General features: G+C 37.9%; 1 protein-coding gene across 2 annotated transcripts in view; it reads left to right on the top strand.

The window, feature by feature from the left end:
• Positions 1-1,289: 1,289 nt before the first annotated feature.
• The window catches only part of LOC103035951 (tight junction protein ZO-2), a 117,848-nt gene continuing 104,377 nt past the window's right edge, over positions 1,290-14,760 (top strand). For both annotated transcript variants that reach the window (XM_049485821.1, XM_049485822.1), the window contains exon 1: positions 1,290-1,435. The gene's annotated coding sequence lies outside the window, so the exon portion shown is untranslated. The remainder of the gene's footprint in view (positions 1,436-14,760) is intronic.

Consider the following 14,760-nt stretch of genomic DNA (forward strand, 5'->3'; position numbering starts at 1 on the left):
ATTAGTGCGGGACAGATTCGTTTCTGCAGGACGCAGCAGGCCTCTGTCCCGTCAGAATAACCTGCGTTTTCCTGGAATTCATTACAAACTCATTTTCTTTCTGCACATAAAAATCGGAGCACAGTGTGATTCATTAGGACACAGAGGAGGTGGGTAATTTGATATTTACTCTGTATATTAATGAGAACAAATGTAAAGAAGTAGAAATACTAGTAGCACTTTAAAATAAGGCTCCTTTATAAAGGAGTTTATTAATGGATAATAACTACTTTGTTAAACTAGTAGTAATAACCAGTTAGACCACCAGTGGGCGCTCCAGAGTGAGTCCAAAATGAATGGGTTCATATGAAGCATTTAAGAAAAATCTGAGTTTATTAATGTTTGATCTTTTTATTTTAATATACTGAATTATATAAATATCTATGGTTTTAGCACCACATATTTAACTCTTAAAGCTTTTAAACTCTCGCTGCTCTCACTGTATCTTCAGAATCGGCTCACAATAGCAATAGATGCTACTAATCATAAGTAATGCTAGCAAAATTAATTTAATTTAAATTTTATAATCAGTACAATCAATAACGGCGTTACTATAAACTATAAAAGTGTTGGGGTGAGTAACACAAAAGTAATGCAATAGTTACTTTTACTGGTAACTAGTTACTTTTATAGTGGAGTAACTTTTTTGGAGAAGTAACTAGTAACTACAACTAATTACTTTTTCAAAGTAACATGCCCAACATTGTTCATAATAAACTGCCTGCAATTCTTAAGTAGAGAAATGTTGAATACCTGACCTTCTACTTAAGTTACTTTTAAAAAAAGGACTTGTACTTTCAGACAGAATTGAATTGATGTATGTAAAATTAACACATCTGAATTTTATTTTTTTTTCAACAATAACTTTCTTTCTACCTCACAAGTTCAGAACATTGTCAAAATTCATTGTAAAAATTAACTAAACCATAAACTATTAAACTATTAAATTCATTACGTTCATCCAAATTTTAAGTAAATTAACTATATGAAATATTGGATGTGTTAAAAAAAATGCTTTCAAAAATACATAAAAATGCATTAAATATATTTCAAATAAAAATAATATCAGATCTGTTTAATTTAAAAGTTGTTAAAAAGCTTGTTTTTTTGTCAGCTACTTCTGAGTAATTTCATCATAAAACTCCTCAGGTTGCTTTAAGCTGCTCTTCCCACCTTTGGCCAGGTTCACCTGAGACTCTAAGACACGCCCCTAAAACACCTACAGTGAAACCGAGCTCCTGGGAGGAGATACAGGCTGTGTTACGCAATCGTTCTCAATCATCCTGAACCGTGAATTAAAGAAGGAAATGATCGATCTCTCGGATTTATCGCTTTATATCCACGTCTGAGGTCTTCTAATCAAATATCAGGACTGAAAGATTCACCTGTAACTCAGGTAAGCAGTTTACCTGCTCAGGTATTTCTTCAGATTTGCATGTCTTGTTCCTGTTTACAGTAGATAAGCTGGTTCAGGAGAGACGTTTAGAGACGCTGTAGCTGGAGAGTTCTGTCTAAAGCTCTTAAGTCCCCAAAGCTCTATACAGTTGTGGTCAAAAGTTTACATACACTTGTAAAAAAACATAATGTTATGGCTGTCTTGAGTTTTCAATAAGTTCTACAACTCTTATTTTTCTGTGATAGAGTGATCGGAACACATACATGTTTGTCACAAAAAACAGTCATAAAATTTGGTTCTTTCATAAATTTATTATGGGTCTGCTGAAAATGTCACCAAATCTGCTGGGTCAAAAATATACATACAGCAACAAAATTTGTCAATTTTGGTGATGTAGCGAGTTGTGTCAATCAAATTAGCTTCATGTCATGGCCTCTTCACTTCTTGTAAGTGATTCTGATTGACTACAGCTGTTGACTTCTCATGAGCCCATTTAAATAGGGCTCATTTGACCCAGTGATTAGACTCAGCTACAAAAGCTACAATGGGAAAGTCAAAGGAACTCAGTGTGGATCTGAAAAAGCGAATTATTGACTTGAACAAGTCAGGGAAGTCACTTGGAGCCATTTCAAAGCAGCTACAGGTCCCAAGAGCAACTGTGCAGACAATTATACGCAAGTATAAAGTGCATGGAACAGTTGTGTCACTGCCACGATCAGGAAGAAAACGCAAGCTATCACATGCTGCCGAGAGGAGATTGGTCAGGATGGTCAAGAGTCAACCAAGAATCACCATGAAGCAGGTCTGCAAGGATTTGGAAGCTGATGGAACACAGGTGTCAGTCTCCACAGTCAAGCGTGTTTTACATCGCCATGGACTGAGAGGCTGCCGTGCAAGAAAGAAGCCCTTGCTCCAGAAAAGGCACCTTAAGACTCGGCTGAAGTTTGCTGCTGATCACATGGACAAAGATAAAACCTTCTGGAGGAAAGTTCTCTGGTCAGACGAAACAAAAATTGAGCTGTTTGGCCACAACACCCAGCAATATGTTTGGAGGAGAAAAGGTGAGGCCTTTAATCCCAGGAACACCATGCCTACTGTCAAGCATGGTGGTGGTAGTATTATGCTCTGGGGATGTTTTGCTGCCAGTGGAACTGGTTCTTTGCAGAAAGTAAATGGGATAATGAAGAAGGAGGATTACCTCCAAATTCTGCAGGAAAACTTAAAACCATCAGCCCGAAGGTTGGGTCTTGGGCGCAGTTGGGTGTTCCAACAAGACAATGACCCAAAACACACATCAAAAGTGGTAAAGGAATGGCTAAACCAGGCTAGAATTAAGGTTTTAGAATGGCCTTCCCAAAGTCCTGACTTAAACCCCATTGAGAACATGTGGACAGTGCTAAAGAAACGGGTTCATGCAAGAAAACCATCACATTTAGCTGAACTGCACCAATTCTGTCAAGAAGAGTGGTCAAACATTCGACCTGAAGCTTGCCAGGAGCTTGTGGATGGCTACCAAAAGCGCCTAGTTGCCGTGAAAATGGCCAAGGGACATGTAACCAAATACTAATGTTGCTGTATGTATATTTTTGACCCAGCAGATTTGGTGACATTTTCAGCAGACCCATAATAAATTTATGAAAGAACCAAATTTTATGACTGTTTTTTGTGACAAACATGTATGTGTTCCGATCACTCTATCACAGAAAAATAAGAGTTGTAGAACTTATTGAAAACTCAAGACAGCCATAACATTATGTTTTTTTACAAGTGTATGTAAACTTTTGACCACAACTGTATATACAATAGCAGTCAAAAGTTTGGACACACCTTTAACCTTCACACCTGCAGGTCTTTCAGACTGTGAGGGATCAGAAACTCTGTATTTAGTACTAAGTATGTAGGTGCTCTTATCTGAGGAGCTGTTAAGTTGTGTTTGTACTTATCCTGTAAAACAGAGGAAAGTCTTGCTCTTCTTTTCCTGGGGTGGACCTGATGAGTGCCAGTTCCATCATCAGTACGTTTTTTTTTTAGGTCTTTTCGACTGCACTTGAAGAGAACCTTTTTTGGATTGACTTTTTATTGAGATTACTAAGCTCTTTATCTGAGGAGACACATTTGAGTAAAAGGAGGGTCATACTAAATCCCCGTTGTTTATGCATCTGATCTAATTTTTGTCTAAGAGAAAGGTGTGAGAAATATTAGCATTCATTATTCTGTAGGTAAAAAAAAGTATAGATACTAAAAGGGTTTTAAAAATACTTCTGCAGAAGTTGAAGTATCTACTCAAGCTCTTAAAGCTACTCTTTAAGTCAAAGTTTAAAAAAAATACTGGTTTTAAAACTACTCAAAGTATAAAAGTACAAAAAGAAAAATAAAGTCATTAAGAAAGAAAAAGATTAGGCCACACCCACAGAGTCCTATAGTTCAGATAATTGTGTGTAAATGTAAAAATAATAATTCCTGTAAAGTACAAATAACCAAAAAATATACATGAGTAAAGTAAAAAAAAAAAATTTGTACCTTCTTTCTTGACACCTCTGATTTGAAAATGAGATCTCCTATCTGATTTTTGATTGAAGAAGTCTGGTGAATGTTTCTATCTGTGTTTAAGCTGTGTTTTAGGAATAATAATGATAAAAATAATAGCTGATAAATTAGTTAAACGTGCTGATATCTGTGTGATGAGCCAAACAAGCAAAGCTACCAGACCCTTCAAGATTATCCTACAGATAACATCACCAAAATAAAGAAAGAAAACTAAAAAAAAAAAGTCAGTTTTGCCTTTGAAAAGAAGAAAGCGTTGGAGTCTGTCTAACATGAGGAATTAGTCTCTCCAATTTCCAACCAGTGCAGTGATTTATCTCAGTTTTCAGACCCCTGCTTCAGCGCTGAACTCCGCCGTCATCCTTTAAGATTAAATCTGTCTCCTGTTGGGGAGGAAAACCTACCCCTAGTCTGCTGGATGTTTTTATACTACAGTAAATATAGATACAGGGAATACAGCCTGTGTACAGCAGGAATATCTTTAAATAATATCCTTTAGTTACAATAATTACAACTCAGGATTTACACAAAGCTTTAACACATTAATGTTACAGGCATTACATATTATTACATATTATTACTATATTAACTAACCAAAAAAAATACTGTGTAAAGCAGTTTTAGATACTCTTATCTGGAAAGCTGTATGTTAACTTTAAGAGGTTTCTGAGGCTGGAAACTCTGATCAACTTATTCTGTACAACAGAGGGAACTCTCGCTCTTCTATTCTTTCCTGGGGCGGTCCTGATGAGTGCCAGTTTCATCATTATAACGCTTCTAATGGTCCTTGCAGTGACTCCATTGAGGATGCTTTTTTTAAGTTCTTGAAATTCTTCTTATTAGATTGACTGACCTTCATTTGTTTCTTAAGTTTTTTTTTGGTTAGTAAATGATTGATATGTTTTTCTTTATAGTTTCGATGACTTTAGTATTACAATCGGCAATATGGAAGAAAATAAAAGACAAAAACACTATATTTATTGTGTATTCAAGCTTTTGACTGGTACTGTACATTAGTGTTAGACCACACCACCCATTTAAGTTCAATAGAAGACAACAGAGGAGGGAACCACTGTTGAAAGGCAAAAATAAAAAGCGAGAATCTTTATTTAAGCTCTGATTTCGGTCCTGTTGAAATATGTGGAGAACAAAAACTGTAGAAACAAACCAACAAAAGCCCAAACCTACAGATAACATGGGCAGGGAAATTAGGAAAAATGTAAATCTCAGAAATGTATAATATGTGTAAAATATGGATTAAATACATTAGCTGGATTGGCTGGATGGTGTGAGGGGTGGCAGTGGAAGCACGCTGCTTCAGAAAGCTGAAGGTGACGGAGGGCATGACTCTGTAATAATCACACTTATAGCAGGGTCTGGGGTAATATCACAGTTATTATATTATAAGCAGAGGAACAGGATTGGGTGCCTGAGGCCTTTATAAATCACAGCTGCTGAATAGACCTGATATAGAGGCTCAGGACTGGATCCTGATCCCATTAAACTCAAGCTTTTAGGTCAGTGACACTATTCTAATACTGGACTTACGGACTTATTACTCAGATAATAGCAAATATTTGTTAAATTAATGTTAATCTTTCCAATATTTATTCATACACATTGATTTACATTGACTCAATGGTATGCTATTATATTTATTGCTTTATTAAACTTAAACACTTACATTAAATATGAATATCTTGTAAAATAGGCTTGGAAAAGGTCAGTCCCGTAGGGTTTGAAAACTTTTGCAACACAATTTAAATGTAACAGAAGCATAAAACAAATACAAGGTTTACCTCAAACAGACTCACCACCACCCCACACTCCCAATACCACACATCCCACACACTCCACACACACCCCACACTCCCAATACCACACACCCCACCCACTCCACACACTCCCAATACCACACATCCCACACACTCCACACACACCCCACACTCCCAATACCACACACACCACACACTCCACACAAACCCCACACTCCCAATACCACACACACCACACACTCCACACAAACCCCACACTCCACACCCCAAACACCCCGAATACACTCCACACATTCACATACCACACACTCCACACACCTAAAGATCAATCCCACTATAACAATCTGGCAACCCTGATGGCTCACTGTCCGCTCAGGTTGTTTGTCTTTCTGTTCATTATTGGCGAGACTCGCAATGCATTTTGGGACACATTCAGCTCGGGAAGTAAGCAGCGATGTTGTGTACTATAAATTATGATGCATTATGGGAGTTTTTAGTGCCTCAAAATCACATTCAAATTCCGCTTTATCATTCGGATACTTAGAGAAAAATGGCCGACGTTCTCAGTAGTGCCCTAAACAGTGAACAGAGAGCCGTTTGGGTCACAGCCTGTGTGTGGAAGTGTGTGTGTGTCAGTGTGAGCTACTACAAATCAGATGTGTGTGTGTTTGTGTGTGTGTGTGTGTGCGCGTGCGGAAAAGGCCTGAGTGTTATTGAGCCATGAGGAATAAATCAGCAGGTGCGGCTGATTAAATCCCGCTCTGCTCGGAGTATTGATGACCTGGAAACATCTTTCACTAATAACAGAGTCCCCGTTCTGATTTATATATATAAATATATTTATATATTTATATAAAGCTCAATAAGAGCTATAGGTAGATTAAAACAGATGGTTAGGTGTGTGTGTGTGTGTGTAATTGTCGTGTAAAACGTTTATTTTCATCAATTCTTTAATCTGTAAATATAATTTCTATCTGGATTATTTCTGGCGCTCTGTAAGTGAAGGACGAAGCTAAATGCCCAGAAGTAAATTGTGCCGTATGGTTATAAAATACAGCTGAACAGCTGCTGCGGCACATTTCAGCTTTTATAAAGAACACGAGACCATTAAGATCTTCAGTAATGAGCTTTTCTTTCTCCTGTGTTACAAAGAAAATGTGTTTTCATTTCAATATACTGTACCATGGGTACTTGTTTGGACACACCTCCTCTCATTCATTGTATTTTCTTTCCTTTTATGTTTTTGTTTACATTAAATTTTTTACACTATATTGAAGCTATACAGGAACACATGCAGAATAATTTAGTAAATGAAACGTGTTAAATAAATCAAGTATCACATTTATCTTTGAGGACAGATCTGTAATCTGCTAATTAATTCTGAACAAAGAATTTTTGCTGTGTTATATCCCAATGATTAATTTATTTTAGGATTTTTTAAGCAGTAGTGGCACTTTACTGTACAGTCTACCCAAAAAGATCCAAAAAATTGCCGAAAGGTGTCAGTTACCCAAAAACGGAGAAAAGGGCTTCTTATAGCCTGGGGGTGGATTTACAAAAAATCGATTTTCCAATTCAAATGTCTTGATTTAAATGATCTGATCTGATATTGATTCATATAAACCTAATATCAATATCTTTAACCTATTAAAATCCCCCCGAAAAAGTGCATTCACCATCAAAAGACCATCAAAAACATTATGATGAATTTTATTTATTTGTTTTTTTTTTTGGTTAAGTATATTGTGCTTAATTATATTATGAACACAATGTTTTTTTATGTGTTTAAACCTCTCAACAGGCCAGCATTTTTGTTATTGATATTACACACATAAATCTTGAGGATTCCTTTTCAAGCATCACTTAAAAAGGTTTCATGTTTGATAAGAAACTTTACTGAAAATCCTCTAAAAAAAAACTCTAATTGAAATGATAAAAAATATAGTTGTAAAACATATATACAGTATATATACATTTGCAAATGGATTAATGGTTGTCTTATTTTTATATCTATTTTTAAATATAAGAATTTGGAATTGATATGTGTTACTGTTAATGTGTTGAGGTCATGTTAGCGCTCGTGTTCACATTAGCACTCTTTCGCTATATGAAGTTGCTGCATGTGAAGCAGATTGTATTTCCCTGATTTGGTCTTTTCACATCATCGGTGTCCTTCAGTGATTCTGGCCCAGCGTCGCTGTGACAGGAGGTCACGCCCCCTACCTGCAATCAGTCAACACCTCCATCCTCCAGTATAAACCCACCAACCACCCTCCTCACACAGGGCCAGAAAAGCTCACAGAGCTGCTTTCACTGCCACAAAGCTGCAGCTTCCAGCTGTAGAGCGTTTTTTTACCAGGTGATTCTGTCCTTGACTCTCCTCCCACTCTCTTGCTGAGACACCAGCTGATGAAGCCCTGCCACCAGCCTGTCCTGCACCACTTGCCCTTGAATATGGTCACAGGAGCCAATCACAGGACAGACAAGTGAAGATAGAATATAGATAATTTATCAAATAAGGAATAGCTCAGGTAAACAGTACAGAGTAAAAAGAGCAAGACAAAGGGATGGTCAATATACAAAAACAAGTCAGAACAAAAAAAAAGCTAACAAACAAAGCGCTAAACTAATCAAAAAGGCAAAAAGAATCAAGGGCAGAAGAGCTATGTAAAAAAATTGCTTCAATACTGGGCGAGTAGTGAGTGAAAGTGAGTGCTAGCCGGGTGTGTGCAATCAGTAGGAGGGCGAACCGGAACTCTGAAGTACCACGTAATCCAGCATGTCCGAAGGGTTGAGCGCAGATGCATCTTGGGAAATGGAGTCTTTACAGCGAGAACTAGAGTCCGAGGCAGGCAGACAGTCAGCGACAGGACTGACAAATAGCATCTTTAAAACGTTAAATATTTCAATGACAATCAACCCCATCCCATATAAATCCCCCCACACTCAACCCCGTCACACCCAACCTCGTCACACTCAACCCCATCACAATCAACCCCGTCCCATTTTACCCCCTCACATTCAACCCCGTCACATCCAACCCCATCACATCCAACCCCGCCATACTCAACCCCATCACATTTAACCCTGTCACACTCACCCCTGTCACATTCAATCCCATCACATTCAACCCCGTCCCATTTTACCCCCTCACATTCAACCCCGTCACATCCAACCCCATCACATCCAACCCCGCCATACTCAACCCCATCACATTTAACCCCGTCACACTCACCCCTGTCACATTCAATCCCATCACATTCAACCCCGTCATACTCAACCTTGTCACATTCAACCCTTTCACACTCAACCCCATCACATTCAACCCCGTCACACTGAAGTCTGTCACATTCAATCCTTTACACTCAATCCTGTCACACTCAACTCTGTCCTATTTAACCCTGTCACTTTCAACCCCTTTACATTTAACCCCTTCACACTCAACCCCATCACACCCAATCCCATCACATTCAATCGCGTCACATTCAACCCTGTCACTCTCAACTCTGTCACGCTCAACCCCATCACACTGAAGGTCGTCACATTCAATTCTTTATACTCATCCCCATTACACTCAACCCTGTCCTATATAACTTCCTTAAAACTCAAACCCCTCACATTCAACACCGTCACACTCAGCTCCTTCCCATTCTATCCTGTCTCATTCAACCCAGTCACTCAACCCCCTCACACTCAACCCCGTCCCATTCAATCCTGTCCTTATCCCAGTTTTAAATAATCATTTATCAGATGAAATAATTTGAAGGTTGTTTCATTAAAACATATTTTCTGAAAGCAGCGTCTCAGAGGAGCACTGTTCAGTAATAGATTAGTCTTTGCGGGTGTGTGATGTTAATGGATGCTGCTGTGCTGTGGGTGTGTTTGCGTCTGACAGATGTGTGATGTCTGAAGGCTTGTGGTCGTGCATGAGCACCACAGTATTGATGTGTCCCCGGCTCACTACACTGCCTGTGTCGGTGCATTCATTACATTTACCCAGAACACCGCATGCTCTCAGAATCCTGCAGACTGCGGGATCAGGATCAGGACTTCTAATCAAATCAGGACCATTTTATACTCTTTCTTTCTCTTTTTCTCTCTCTCTCTCTCTTTCTCTCTCTCTCTCACGCTTTTCTCAGAACGGTACGGGGTGTTACTGATGTCTCCAGAATAAATCTGGACGTTCATTAGCAGGTTTCTGACCAACAGAGATCAGGGTCTCGGCCTCTTATACTCACGGGATGATTGATGTTTTAGAGATATAATTGTTCACTTTAAATTTTGCATGGAAACACAACAAGAGTACATCCATCAATTAACAATACAGTAATAAAAAAATGATAAATGGTAAAAATTTCTCAACTAGTTATTAATTGATGCTATTTCACACATTCTTGACCATAACTAATGTTGTAAATAATAATAAAGTGAGACATTAGTTTGAATTAATTGAATTAATAAAGTCTTAACTAGTGTTAATTGATATTTAATTGAGACATTTTTCCATAAGTACTGTTAATTAAAAGGCCCAACAGTTATAGCACACCCTTTTGGTTATAACAACTTTTTTACACAAGTTAAAACAGGTCTATGGGCAAAACAAAACATGGTCACGAAGTTAGATTTGGTCTGTTCACAAAATTAATCTTTGAGATTATTATTTTAACTAAAAATATTTCAATTTCAGTAATATTGTTTAAAATAAGTAATTAGGTAATACTGTATACAGAAATGAAGTGAAGTTTACTAAAAGAAAGGATTGATTCAGTAAAAATAAATGAAGTAAAGTTACTAAAAGAAAGGATTGATTCAGTAAAAATAAATGAAGTAAAGTTTACTAAAAGAAAGGATTGATTGAAGTTCAGTTCACTTATTTACTCTGTGTAACATTTAAGTCTTGAAACCGAGTTGAAGTTACTAAAATTTATCTGAAATTAAATTTACTTAAAAACATCATTTGTTCAGTGTATACGATGGCGTTTTGTAAAAGCATTAGAGGAAATCTGTGTACAGTGATGGGAATAACGGCGTTGAAATAAACTTTATAAAAAATACTTTTTTCAGTAAGGAGTAATCTAACTTATTACTCTGACTGTAACTATAACGCTGGGGGGGGGGGGGGGGGGGTTACAGGGGGCGAGTAACACAAAAGTAACCTAATAGTTACTTTTACTGGTAACTAGTTACTTTTATAATGAAGTAACTCAGTTTGTAACTTTTTTAGAGAAGTAACTAGTAACTATAACTAATTACTTTTCAAAGTAACGTTCCATTCAACACTGTCTGTGTATTAGTGCAGGCGTGAGGTTGGGGTTGGGGGGGTTGGGGGGGTTTGGAAAGTGGACAGTTCCAGTGTGTTTGGGGTTGAATGAGGCAGGATTTGGTCTGATCTGCTTTGAATAAAAGGATCACATCTGGATCAGTGTCCCGGCTCACACTGCGGCGGAGGTTTAACAAAGAGAGAGAAACGCTTACGGCCGACGGGAGCACAATATCCCGCGTCCAGCTCGGGATCGGACGGGATTTAGAAAACTGGCCCTGACTTTCAGACCTGTTTTTATGTAAGAGCCTGACGACTGTAACCTTCCTCTGAGCGTGGGATGATGATGAGTTCAGCAGGACCGGCGCAGATTACCCAGCTGTTGTTGTTTGGTGCGGTCGAGTCGTGTGTTATTATGGATTTGTTTGTGATAATCCCAATTCATACTCCGTCTATCTTTTGTCGTCTTAAGTGAAATTTTCAGGTGGCGTTTCTGGTTACAGTAGGGCTGGGGAGAGACTCGGGAGTCACAGCTGTGGGGAAAGTCCTGTCGTGATTAGCCGACTGCTTGTTATTTACGGATTTATTTATTACGATTTGATCCGTCATGTTAAAGCTCTGACATTTTAATTCTGTGGAATCTGTAGAGGAAATTTGTTATGTAATCTTGCTGAAATTAAGCCTTCTAACCCTAACTCTTATTATAATATAACTGTAACTGCTGTACAGCATAACATACAGCATACAGCTCTAAAAAATATATAAGAGAGCACTTATATATTTAACCAAATTGAAAACATCTGGAATATAATAATCAAGAGGAAGATGGATGATCACAAACCATCAAACCTGAAAAAGCTGAACTGCTTGAATCGATTTTTGCAGCAAGAGTGAAGCAGCATAAAGTTATCCAAAAGCAGTGTGTAAGACTGGTGGAGGAGGAGAACATGCATGCATGCAAGATGCATGAAAAAAAACTGTGATTAAAAACCAACCAGGGTTATTCCACCAAATATTGATTATTTCTGAACTCTATAAACTTTATGAATATGAACTTGTTTTCTTTGCATTATTTGAGGTCTGAAAGCTCTGCATCTTTTTTGTTATTTCAGTCATTTCTCATTTTCTGTAAATAAATGCTCTAAATGAGAACATTTTTATTTGGAATTTGGGAGAAATGTTATTCATGTCTATAGTTTATAGAATAAAATCACTTTTTGAGTATTTTTTAGTGCATGTTAGCTTAGCTATAGTTAGCTAAAGAAACATGCATGTGTGTGTGAAACCAGGGGAGTGTTGTATTATATTGTATGCAATAATATAATTTAATTTTCATTCTGTTGCAGTAGTGCATTCTTAAAAATATCATATATATATTCTTTTAATTATGTTGCAAATCGCGGAAATACCATGAAAATCATATAAAATCATAGATATATTTATTTTAGGCCATATCGCCCTAAAAATAGTGGAAACGCTGTAATATTTTTAGCTTCCTTCCTGTAGTTTTCCAGGCGTTGTTCTCCATACTCTCTGGACGTTGTAACCAATGCAAAGCGTAATCCATTCCTGCAAGCTGCCGTCAAATAATTTCATTTCCCAAAGCTCTGGCTGGCCCGGTGCCCTCCAACCCTGCTGCTCTGACCAGTGATTACGCTTGTTTGGATGCTTTTTTAGTGGTGTATGCTTCTATATACAGTGCTTCTGTGTGCACTAACCCTAGTTTTAAGTGAGATTTGTATTTTTTTTTATTTTTGATGTGAGTTTATGCATTTTTCCGAGTATAAAACTCAAAATAGGAAACTGTAAACAGGTCCAGGACCTGTGGATGTTCTCCAGTTCCTCCCTCGCCCTGTGTGGTGCTCTTTTCTCGGCAGTAGGGGATGATGGGGTGGTTTGGGTGGGATTTGGGTTTTTTTAGTGTTGTGTTGTTTGAGTAAGTCGTTAAATGCGGGGAAGGCTGCATTAGGCTGGAGTTTAAAGATTACAGAGAAAGGAGAGTCTGCATTATCTGTACAGGATTAGCACCACAATTACCCCCCTGCACTACACTGCACTACATCCACCCCACCCCACCCCACTCTACACTACTCTACACACCACTACCCAGTTGGCTGGCTTTCATTTGTTGCATGAAGACTCTGAATTATGTAACAGTGATGCCCATTCTAATCTCTGTGCGCTTTTAGATGCACTAAGATCAGTTAGTTGGTGGATATGGGTCGGAGTACTCCTGCTTGGCCGGCAGTGCTGGAATATATTTATTTTTTGGTCATTATGGGTAAATTTTTAAGGCTATTTTCATACAGATAGCCGTTCAGTTCAGCCCGAGTGGATTTAGATCAGCAGTAAAGCAGAAAGAAGCAGTTAGACGGAGAGTTTAGAGTTTTAGAGAGGACAGGTAGGTGGATATAAGACAGGATGAAGTATAAGAAGTTTTTCCCGGTGATGCAGGCGGCTCTGGGCATCGTGCCGCTCAACAAACGCGAGCTCCTCCCTCCCCCTCGAAGACTATGGAAGATACACGAGTAAGTGTTTGTTTCTGTTCATTTTTATGAATTAAACAAAGAAAAACATTGGTTTTAAATCAAAAGTTAAAATTGCTGTTGTATTGTTGTATTTTTTAACATGAAACGTTAAACATTAAACATTAAAACAATACAACAAACAGCAAACAGCAATTTTAAATTTGCAACTTTAACTTTCTGTTCTGTTCATTTTCTGTTCATTTCTTTCTTTCTTTCCATCTCTTTTCCATCTTTTCTCTCTATCTGTTAATCTTATCTTCTCCACATTCTTCCCCCTCCCTCTCCCTTTTTCTCCTCTCCTCCATCACTCTTTTCTCCTTCATTCTACCCTATCTTTCTATCTCTTCCCCTCTCTTTCTCTCTCCCTGTCTCTCATGTGCACACACAATATATTTCTTTTTCTCCCTTTTATCTTTATTTCCCTTCTCTCTCTTTCACACACTAGCTCTTCTTTCTGTCTTATCTCAGTATCTCTCTCTCCTCTAACTTTCATTCCTTCCTTTCTTTCTTTCTTTCTTTCTTTCCTTCTTTCTCTGTTTCCTCTTCCTCTTCTTACCTTCCTCTCTTTCTCTTTTCCCCTTTCTCTCACATTCCCATCTCTCTTCCCTCTTTCTCCTCTCTCTGCTCTCCTTTTGTTCCTTAGATTTTTCCAACCAATCTTTTCTCCATCACTCACTTCTCCTTCACTCCAACCCTCTCTCTCTCTCTCTCCTCCTCTCTCCTCCCTCTTTCACTCCTTTCTCATCACTGCCTCACACTCCACTCTGAAAACATCAGCGGAGCTGGCCCTCTCCCTCATCTCTTCTTTAGTAGAGAAAAACACTGGTTTTAAATGGTTAAAATTGCTGTTTGTTGAAAAACATTGAAAAATAGTACAAATTGTAAAATAGACCTGAGTTGTAGTGAAACAGGATAGCCAGTACAAACTTTTGTTGAATAGCACACCTCCCTTTTCCCCAGAATTTCCAAATACGTTGCTTTTAGCTGATGCTCCCAACTGGCCGAGGTTATAGCTATACATTATAAGTTATTATGGAGCATTTCTATTAATCCCTTCATCATGAAAGTTTGACTTATTATAAAGAACAAAATGGAAAAACAGAAATACAAGGTCTTTACAAGACAATGTCAATATGGAGCATATTTACGAACTATGACTAGAGACAAAAACTACATTTTGTGTGTTTTTTGAACCTGGAGGTGAACAGTCAATGTATA

The sequence above is a fragment of the Astyanax mexicanus genome, chromosome 12 (assembly GCF_023375975.1).
Source record: "Astyanax mexicanus isolate ESR-SI-001 chromosome 12, AstMex3_surface, whole genome shotgun sequence".
Lineage (NCBI taxonomy): Eukaryota > Metazoa > Chordata > Actinopteri > Characiformes > Acestrorhamphidae > Astyanax > Astyanax mexicanus.